Below are 11,570 nucleotides of genomic sequence, written 5' to 3' on the forward strand. Positions count from 1 at the left end.
CCTCAGCCAGTTAGTGCCGCAGTCTGCTATATTGTTTATGGCTTATTGTTTTCGACTTATCGTTTATTGCATATTGTCATTGCTTCAGCTAAGCAAATATAGTATTAGCTGAATTTCAACTCTCTGGAGTGCGACATTCTGCAGCACTTCTTAAAGCTAGAACATATATTCAAGTCCATTAAATTGGATTGAATACAAACTATTTGATGCTTAGTTCTTCACAAGTCACTAGTATCTATTCACTCTCCAGGATCCAGGTTTTGATAGCATGCAAACTTTTCGAGCAACTCGTTCGAGCCACCCTTCCGAGTAACTCTTTCACTTAGTCATTCTAGAGGAACACTAAAATGGTTAAGTGGCAATTAGAGCAATTTGCATAATGCAGCCTTAGTCCGTTTATGCACTTAATAACACTATTTAGCTTAATTACGGCTTAAGCGTTTAACTCGCTTATTAATTAAGTGGGCTTTCTGCATTCTCGCCTCGCATACGAAATCAGTCGAGTGATAAGCCAATTGGCTTAATACAAATATATATATATTTAGACTGAATTGATGGCCAAAGCAGTGGCTCAATGCATAAATCACATTGGCCATAAACAGGGCGCACATCGACAATAAATCAAAGCTGTTGACCAGCCAATAAGCCGAGACATGTTCTACGCTGCAGTCCGATTAGCTGAACAAACGCATTTGCCAGCTGCCATAAGCTGTGGCAGCACATTAAACAATAAGCAATCACAACAATAAGCAAGAAGCAATGACAATTAATTCACATTAAAGCCATCAATCTAATTAGTATTTACGTTTGCGTAACAAATGCGGCAGGAATTTCGCACGGTGATGGCGTCTTTATTGTTGTCTTGCGAATAGCAAAAGATTTTTCTTACGACATTTCACAGTAACCGACAAGCACAATAATCAAACATCAAATGGCCCACAAAGAAGCGAAGGCAACAGCAAAATCGAATGCTTAAATTCAAAGGACATTTTTTAGGTGTCGAAACAACTGCTGTCGATAAAGTTGCCGATAAAAAGGGTCCGCAGAACACATGCGACAGCAACAGCAACAGCAGCAACGAGCTGCCAGCTAACAAGAAAGTCCACAAAAATGATCAAGGAAGTCGTGAATATGTGTATACCCTGTAATAAATGCTTGCAAAGTATAGATCGATGCAGCTATCGCTGCAACAGTCTGTCTAAAACTTCATTTCATATATAGATATTTAAATGCTTCCCTAGCATTTTATATAAGAACCCAATATTTTATTTTTAGTGCATATTTCTTATAGCAGGGTACATCAGCCGCACAACAAGCTCGCACTTTGATTTGTGTGCGTGCCTTATATCAGTGTGGGCGGTTTTTATGGGCGTGCGCCAGTCAGAGTGACAGACAGTGGCAGCCAAAAATGCGCATATCAATATGCGATAGATATGATATATGATATGCATAAGCATACACACATACACTTATAGATACGTATATATATATATTATATATATATATATATATATATATATATATATATATATATATGTAAATATAATCATATATATATATTTATTTATTTAGATATGTATTTATGTTTAAGCAGCCATAAGGTAAGAACGCGCTCTGTTGTACAAGTGTGTTTACATAATCAGTAAATTTGATTATATAAATGATTAAATAAAATTGATGGATGCACATGCGGCAACAACAACAACAGGAACAACAACACAGCTCATAAACCAGGCCGCAGTGCTCAATTACAGCAGTATTTTTCCTTGTGTGTGCTCGTTTGTGGCACTTTTATGTCCCTATACCCATTAAAAATGTGCCAAAACGGGGTATCATAAGGTTATGCAAATGCCTATAACAAGCCAAGGCAAGTATGAAGGGCGCACCTAACAGCATGATTATAGCCCGATTGGCCACACTTTCAAGTTGAAAGCGATCTATGCTGACATCTTGCAATTAATAATCTCATATAATAACTTATGCCTATTCCTTTGTTTCTCTTTCATATTCTCTGAATGGTGTTAACATTGGGGATAGTCGTGAATTCCCCAATGATCACCTGCAGTCAACTTGACGGCGGCAGGAACTGGCCGTCAATGTCAAGTTTAAGCGTGAACATTTAGCGACTTGCTATATAATATGTTGCAGAGTGAACACTAATGTTCTTCAAGAGCAAGAATTTCTGTTGGAGATCTCACTGATCGCAGCTCCATAAGCGAAAAGCTCAAGCAAATTATTCAATTCAACTTCAGGCAGACGCCCTGCCCAAACACCAATATACCTTGTGCGCCTCATCTGTATATGGCCATAAAGCTAACCTACACACATCTAGATCGGTTCATATACATTGTGTTTTATAGGACTCGTAAATAAAATAAATTTGTTTTATGTGCTCTCGAGACATAAACTGATGTGCAAGACCCAGAAACACTAGAGGCAGAAAACTCATCATAATTTGAATTTAATCTGTTCAAGCCATTTTCTTTTTTGTTGATTGTGTGATTCGCTGAATTGTGCGGCACGTGTGGACTATATGTGTCGACAATAAGTCTTTCAGCAGTGACCTAAAAAAATATACAATAAAAAAGCCACGAAATAAACCATATCGAACGAGTTGAGTGCTTAATGGAAAATATGCTCGAAAGAAATATTAACATTCTTTAAATACTTAAACAGAAACCGCTCGGCAGCAAAAAGAAAGAAGAAGAAGAAAGAAGAAGAAAGTTCAATACAAATTCAACTTAATGCATTAATTACTTATGAATATTGGGCTAACGCTGCGTATGCGTAACTGAAGATGTTTGCAGTGAGACGTATATAATTAATTAGCAATTAGTAAATGTTTTTTTGCCATTTTGATTTGTGTTGTGCATCTAATTAAGTTGCAAGAATTATTAAATATAACCGAAATGTACACACGCACACAGAGAGACAGAGAGAGAAAGAGAGAGAGAAAGAGTGAGAGAGAGAGAAGTCTGTCTAATGATGTGTTAATTATGCGCGCAACAAGAATTGTGATTTATAAACGTTGCGTTGCCTTACGTTTTGTAGTTACCAGTGGCAAACTCTCTGCCCCACGCGCAGCAGGTGTTTAATTTAGCACAGGTGTGTCGAGCAGGTGTCTGTGTGTCTGTGTGCGTGAAGACGTAAGTAATTGCAGTTATTAGTCAAAACTTTTGATCGCAAATATTTGCCAATATAAATTGTTGTGTATCTAACAGAAACACATACCCCCACACACACACACACACTCACACACACACAAATATAAATATATATATCATGTTTATAGCCCAGCTCTATTGTTACTTTTGTTTCATATGTAAATACCTGTGCATAGCATATGCCAATGATATAAATTACAAAAGCCAGCACATAAATTACTCAGGCAGCAACAAATGTTTGCAAATCAAACCGAATTGCTTCAGCATTCAACTCGGAACTTGAAACTTTTGGCATATTCTTTCATGAACTCACATTTACATAATCAGAAATTTCAATGAAGCTGTCCTTTGTGCTTGCCAATTGCATTTGGTCCACGCAACCAGATCCGGCTGTAGACAAAGAGTTCGCAGTCGCAATAAGTCATCATGCGAGTAAATAATCTTAATAATTTATGTGCATATGCTCAGTTCCAAGCAATGCGGAAATTCAAAGGAAATTCGACTACAAAACGAACCGGCAATACTCTAAGCAGACAGTTGCTTCCAGCTATGAATGGCATGTTAAATGCAAATGACAAAAGGGTTTGAAGTAGCTGCATGAAAGATCTGATGTCTCGATTAATGCAAGGCTCTATGAATTTATATGTCTCTCACAACACATTGCTTAAGTTCCTTCTTCAGATATCTTTAATAAGGATGTATGCAAGTTACTGGTAAAATTCAAATACCTAATAATATCAGCTGCGACCAAAGTTCAAGTGCCTAAGGGAGCATACAATTTTAGCTCATACAAATAAACAAACATTGCACCAGACCAAAATTCTATCGAGTATAATTAACCAAGCATACTAAATCAACTTGAAGCGATTGATAGTTACAAGATTCAATGAGCTCCTGTGAAAAAGCATGAAGTAGTAGACAGTTCTATTTCATATCAATTTAATATTAATAGACTACAGCTACGAAGGCTCTGGCACACTTTAAAGATCTGAAAGTACTCAGCTTGATAAGCAGTATATAAATAGTTTCCATAATAGACTGGATTATATTTTACCTTCCACACACTCATATTCACATTGCAATCCATCTATATATAGAGTAGATAAAAATGCTTGCCAGCCTTTGTTAGGTCGGACATTTTTCACTCAATTCCTGACTTGTGCTGAACCTTTCCACAAGCATTTGGCAGATTTCTTAAATTGCTGAAATAGTTGGCCATGATTTAAGAGGCGCCTCAAGTATTTCAGGGCAACTGCAAGTATTTAGAGTACTTTCCGTGTGTTTGCTTTACTGTTTTAGAGTGTTAAATTACGTTCTGCACAGAGGCAAAAAGGAAAAGCCACATCCCAGAGGGCTAAGACTGCCGCAGACTCCGACATCCTCTCGACCGCAGCTGCCTGATGGATGGAGAGAAGCAGCAGTAGCAGCAGCAGCAGCAGCAGCAGCAGCAGATAACCTGTTGCAGGCACAGGCCACAGCCAGCTGGCAGCTAAATTAGAACTCGAAGCAGCAGAACGACAGGCGGCAAAGGAATGCCTGGCTGGAATCCTTTCATTGTTTGCACAATATTTCTACGACTGCTGTATGTTTGCCGTGCGTACCTTGGGGCCATTTCTTGGGGCATCAAAGGAACTGATGGGCTGCTTGGCTAAGAGCGTTTCAACTACTTTCTTTTCATTATTGCTCGCTCGCTCCCCGAACGTATCAGCATCAGCTGGCCAGCTGTTGTCGTGCGCTGCCTTGTGATTATTGTTTGGATCGTAATTGCCTCTGAATACATTTACATAAGTTTCTCAGCCCGGCGGTTGTTGATGTGGTATCGCATGACGGAGCCACTAAACTGGAGGCTGGTTGCGCGGCGCGTCTCTCGCTCTCTCTTCCATTTGTTATCTTTTCATTTCGCAGCAGATGTCAACGAACTTGCGTCGGCATGATTTTCACTTCCTCGCAGCCTGCACGCTCTGTTAACTTTTTTTCTTGCCCCTCGGACAAGGCCAGCAGAAAAAACCCACTAACACATCAGTAGCTGCCGATTCTGCACCGCGATACTAAATCCAAATTCAATATGTTGTCGACTTAACATATTTCTCTCCAGCGTGTGTGTGCGGGTGCGTGTGTGTACTCTTCCATTTTTTGCTAGAGAGTAAACAAAGTGTTGTGCCAATATTGACAGAGCCCATGAGCCATGCTTACGTCTGCAACTACGTCATCCATGCCACGGGTATGCCATGAGCCACGACGAAGCCCAAGCGCAGCTGAGGCCAATCACTGACCAACGGCCAACACAATGAAATTATTGAAATGAAATATTTTGCCCTCTGTTTGTTGTGGTGTCGAATTTTCGGGCGATTATATTACCCAAGGCCACGTCAACTACGGATCGAAACGGAACTCAACGGATGGGTGCTCTGCCAGAAAGGAATCCAATGTTTAACAATCTCCAGTGTGAGCTTTGTCATACGATATGCCATTGAGTAAATCTCATACTTTGTGCCCTTCACCATATGCTTGAGCAAATGCCTTGCAATTAATGAGGCAATACTCATACATATAGTCAAGATATATATATATATAAATGTCTATAAGTGCGGCTAGATCAGGATTACAAATCAAACAAACTAAAAAGCAATTTCGTGTCTTAACTTTTGATTTGCAGCTCTGATTTGTTTTTTATATGTAATTTTTTTATACATATTTTCAAATTTATATTGATTCACATATCTGATCAGAAAGTAGGAAATGTCTTATACTACATGACTATATGGAGTATCGAGTTGGGAGGTAGTAAAGTGGAGTTGGCTAAAGCAACAATTTTTTGAATATTATTTAAATTTCTAATATCTATAGACAATCTCCCCAAGTATAATGCCCAGGCGATGCTCTTTTACTTGCACAATTGTCAGTTCTTCGGCTTAAGCTTGCCGTTTAGAGCTTGAACTTCGATATTCGAAAATGCAGCGTGACAGGAGACGAAAGCAAAGTCTGCCAGCGATTGAGTATGGAAGGTCATTTAAATGCCGATGTCTGCGGCTGACTGAGCTTAAAACATTTTTCAGCTGTTGAACAATTTATGAAATAATCATACTTTTAAATTTGCAATTAGCCAGGTTCCCTGAAGAAACTTTAAGGCAGTTTGTTCTTCGCTTTTGGCTATTTGTCACGTTGTAGCTTAAATATGTACTCAGCACTCAATCAACGGCAGGTTGGCCGGCAGCGGCCACTGGCTAAATTATAATTTCAGCGTTGGCCAAGTTGTAAAGCATTTCAAAAATTAATTGCAACCCGTGGGCAAGAGCAACAGCAGCAGCAATGGCAATGGCAACGGCGACGGCAATGGCAACGGCAGCAGCAACCTTTCAGCGGGCCGCTCGTAAACACAAAATCCATCCCAGCCAGGTCGGCTGAGCCGCTGCTGGAGGTCATTAAAATCATGATTAGCAGTCGCCAGCCACAGGTGCCATTAAACGCAACCGGTCAGGACACAAAGCGGTAGGGACAAAACGCACACACAGCAATGGCCACACTTTGGGGCTCACTTGTGGGAGCAGAGAACACGAACAACAAAACGACAACAACAAATAAAATGGCTAACAGCAAGTAAGCCAACAACTGACCGCAAACTGGCAAGAAAGTTATGAGCCGAGCGGCAAGAAAAGCTAAAGTTATTTCTTCTTAATGTTTTTCTTTCAATAATTCGCGCCCCCAGAGTGTAGTAGACTGGGACTGGGGATATAGGATGGGGTCAAGGTCAGCCAACAAAAGGGTTTGCTTATGGCTACGCTTTGCTTAAATTCAGTTTGGTTTTTCGCACTGGTTTTGCTGGATTTTCCAGTTGCTTTTTCGACTCTTCGACTTTTCGCCTTTGTGCTGCATTTTTGCGTTAAACTTGCAAACAAAAAAGAAAGAAAGAAGTACACAGAAGAAAATATGTTTGGCAATCGAGTTTTGCTTCTCGATATTCCTACATTTTTCATTGAGCTTCTGTGCGCCGTGCGACCTGGCCGCAGGTCAAAAATCAAATGTTTATATGCAGGTATTTGTTGATTTTTCTTGTTGTGTTACCTGTGACAAAGCTTCAATAAATGATGCGCTTACGGGCGGGATTTGAAGTTGAGACACTTAAGTTAGGTGTGCAAGCAAGCTGTTTCGGCTATTAGGTTTATATTTCTCTATAAGTGAGAGTCTCGATATATATAGAAGGTGGTAATTAAAGGACAAAGGCAACTATTGCCAATTGTGCATAGAATATATAGAATAAATAGTTGCTATAAGGTTGTATAGTTTGTATCTCTTTACGGATCTATCTATAGTTATCTATATATCTCTATATCTTGGTAGCACTCTCTCTCGCTATAGCTTTTACAGGGTATTCACCATGTATTATTAATTTAGCTGGTAGCTATTAGGCGAGTTACTTTCTTTGGCCAACTGAGTTGAGGATGCCGAAGGTCCTGCCAAGCAGTTTAATGCCACTTGGTTCATTAATGTTAATGACCGTATTGATTTAAATGTGCGGCACGTGTGCTACTCGACTTATATGAACTCCGTTACGGATCGGTTCGATTCGGTTTGGTTCGAGTCAAATTGAATTTTGGTCTTCATTCAGCTAGCGTGTCAATTGGATTTGGGCAGCTTGCTTCGTTCTAATTGCAACGTAAACGCATTTCCAGCAAATGCATTAGAAATAATTTAAATGAGATCTCGCTGGCACAAAAATCGATGAAAATACACGATTGCATCTGGGTAAAATATAACGCTGCACTAAACGGAAACTGGGCAACATCCTGTCATATGAACTGTGTACTTTCGACACTTTTACACACTTTTGCATGACACGAAAAGCTACAGAGCAAAAACTTTCTAAGCGAAGCAGAGCGCGCCCGCAAGTCGAGTACTTAAATTCCCTTATAGGAATAGACACTGACAGTATTCAAATTCGGTTAGTAGAAGAGTTGTAAATAAATATTTTGAAATAAAAAATAAATTAAATCTGAACTAGTAAAAAATTGATTAGACTGGATTTCAAATAATAGTCAAATAATTATGTTGAAACATAAAAAAATATATAATTTCAAGCAATACAAAATTATTTTAATTGATATAAACTATAAAACTGTAAATTATAAATATAAACAAAAAAATAATAAAAAAAGAAAAAGAAGTTAATATATAAATTTTAAAATTATATTATACTAGAGAAAAATATAATACAAAATTACTAAAATATATGTATTAATTGATCTTGAAATATTTTTCAGTTGAAAGAATAAAACAAAAAAATAGTTTGATATTAATACATAAACCTTAAAATATAAATATACTATACAAAATATATAGTAACATTCTTTAAAAAGATATTTATTAATTTGTTAATAATTGAAATATATTTTAATTGAAAGACAAAAATAAAAATAAATATTTATGTAGTAATATTCAAAACTTAAAAATAAATTTAGAAAAGAGAGATGTTTCATTCATTTTTAAAAAATAATAAAATAATTGAAAAATCTTAAAACTTTTCCATTGACAATGAATTCATCGCAGCTAAAAGCACAGATAACATACAAAGGTAAAGAGGTAATTGAAAAAAGTATGATTTCAATCAAAAGTTGACTTTAGTTAACCATAGTTTAGTTAGCTAATGGAGCCGAAAGCAGAGCAGTGAAGCCCTGAGAAAAGTCAAGCAAATATTTCTGCAAAGCAAGTTTTCAAGCTAAGATTCTGTTTTATAATGCTGTATTTTTTTTTATTTTTTTGTAAGGGCTGCAAAAAATATATAATAAAAAAGAGCGCATAAGTTGTATTATTTGCGTCATGCATTTTAGACTTGTTTTCTTATGCGAATTTCACTGGGACAACGCTGGCAGCTCGGGGCCTGCGAACAGCTCGTCAACTATACGCGAATCTCTGAAAGTTGCAGCATCCAATGCCAGTTGCAACAGCAGCTCAAGCAGCGGCGGCAGATGAAGTGGATGAGCCAGGCAGTGCCAGCGGCTGCGGCAGTGAATAAAAATTTATTTAAAAATTTGCTATTCTTTCATTAAGTAGATCTTAACGAACAAATAAAATAATAGACGTCATATGCCATGCTCTTGAAAGAAGCCTCAGCCAAGAGCCCTTGACGGTGGCTTAAAAAGGAACATTTTAATACATTTACTTAGATTTTTAACAGTTATGCACTCACACAGAGCGTGCATATATCTTGAAACAGAATAAACCCCTACTGATTTCATCCGTTTAACTTGAGTATCGCGAATTCTATTCTAGGCGATTTTGGCAGTTTTAATGCTCAGTTAATGAATAAATATTAATAAATTAATGTAAGCTGCTTTTTTGCTTTTAAATCTAACAGTAGAGACCCATCAAAGGACGATGCTAGAGATCGATTGAGCAGCTAAGGATCACAAAAAAAAAAAAGATTTCTGCAAATCTTCTGATATTTTTTGGGGATTACCTTGAAGGGAACAAAATAGGTATATATTCATAAGCAGACCTCACATGTATGTAGCAGTGTATGAATGGCGTCTATTGCTCTATTTGAACTATATAATCTGGTGATTCGCTGCATATATATCGGCGTAGATGCTGTCTACCTGTCAAGCAGAATATGCACACATCATGTATAGACAGCGCTCTTTATACCCACTATGTAGCCATAAAGCTGGTCAAAATTAAAAGAAAAAGAAAGAATACAAAAGCCACATAGGTGTGGAGAAATGATTAAAAACTGGCGCCCGCACGTTCCTGCATACATTACATACAGCCGACTTTGCACACTATAAAAACTTTTCTTTTATTAAAGTTTTTAATTTAATTAAGAAACCTTTCTAGGCGCGCGCTTCAGTGGAAAATGCCTTTCAAAAGGTTTTAATATAAACGTTTTTTAAACAAACTGAAAACCATAAAACAAAAAAAAAATACAAAGAGAGAAAAAAAACAACAAAGACCCTAATTAAAAAAAAATATTTGCCATTTACTAATTGAATTTCGTTGCTTTTGCGGCGATATTTCTGTGGAATATATGTGATATATGTTTGGATGCGTATCTACGTTTGTATTTTTAGCCCGCAGACAATGCCTACTGGCGTCTACCTTGCATAGTGATAGTGCGAAAGCCAATGGCAAATTTCTTTCCGCTTTGAAGACAAAGCATGGAGAGCTTTAACTGCCTGGCCACACTCTGCCCGGAAATAGTTGTCTAAAGATTTCATAAATATCATCATCGGGGTTAGATATTTACAGGAAGCGACACACAGCCATTGTTTAAGCTGCAAACAATTGCGGCTGTTATGGAACATTTTTGAAAAATATTCGTAATAATTTACCTGTGAATAGCGCTTTCTGTTTCCTCCTCGAATATTGTATCAAGCACTGCACTTTAACACCAAAGAAATACAAAAAAAAATTGAGTAAAATATTGTCTAGTTTTTGTATTTATTTTACTAATTTGAATAAATTCGTTTTTTTAGCATTTGCTCGAATGTTTAACAAAAATAAACATTTATTTTTGTCTAGTTTCTTGATGTGGCACATTTGTGCGTCCGAAAAAAAAAAAACAAAAAAAATAATAGAAATCAATTTTGGCTACGCACTTTGTATAAAAACTTCAATATTTATGTTTTTTTTTTTACTTTTGGTTTTGTTCTGTTTTTTTTTTTTTGTTAGCTTTTGGTTTATTTGTTTAATGTTAATGCCGAATGGGAATGCCTTGTGCGCTGAGGAGCTCGCTCCTGGCTGTCCGTTCGCCTTTAAAAACCCGCAACGACTGAATCAAAACAAACAAATTTCGTTGGTTATATTTGAAACGGTTTTCTAGGCGACGATTTTGGTTGTGGCTGCTGCTGCTGCCTCTGCTGCTAGCGTTGCCTCTGCTGCTGCTGCCGCTGCTGCTGTCGCTGCTTTTGGCGCTTATACCTTTGCTGCTGCTGCTGTTCCCAGCTGGCAAGCACTTTTTTATCCGAAACTGCTGTTTTATCCATTTATCCGAAAAGTATGTTATCCGCGCGTCTGCGCGTTTCGTTTTGTTTACATCGCCCCTGCAGGCGACGCTGTTTGCATTGCTGTTGTTGCTGTTGCTATTTGCTGTGGGTGTGCTTGCTTGGGCACGCTGTTGCGAATGCCTTTCATCATATGAGCGGTGGGAACAGCGCTTTGTTTTCCACTTGGCCTCTTGCACTGTGGGTCTGCGCTCAGCTGTTGCTATTCGACCCGCTCGCTTTAGGTGTTTGACACTTTACCGCAACACTCGCGAAACGCTCACTCACTCCTGCTGGCTCCCTCTTAACCAAGTCAGTCACTCAATCAGAGCTTGGCAATGCTCTGGAGTTTATGCAAGCACCGAATCTCTAATGCTCTTTGCCTTTAAATTCATTCAACAATTGATGAAATAATATTTTTTAATACTAT

General features: G+C 37.9%; 1 protein-coding gene across 1 annotated transcript in view; it reads right to left on the reverse strand.

The window, feature by feature from the left end:
* The window catches only part of LOC111597439 (sex peptide receptor), a 54,504-nt gene extending 43,906 nt beyond the window's left edge, over positions 1 to 10,598 (reverse strand). The window contains exon 1 of the mRNA XM_030223524.1: positions 10,490 to 10,598. The gene's annotated coding sequence lies outside the window, so the exon portion shown is untranslated. The remainder of the gene's footprint in view (positions 1 to 10,489) is intronic.
* Between the last annotated feature and the right edge of the window lie 972 nt (positions 10,599 to 11,570).

Source organism: Drosophila hydei, unplaced genomic scaffold, assembly GCF_003285905.1.
Source record: "Drosophila hydei strain 15085-1641.00,03,60 unplaced genomic scaffold, DhydRS2 tig00000232-arrow-arrow-pilon, whole genome shotgun sequence".
Classification (NCBI taxonomy): Eukaryota; Metazoa; Arthropoda; class Insecta; order Diptera; family Drosophilidae; genus Drosophila; species Drosophila hydei.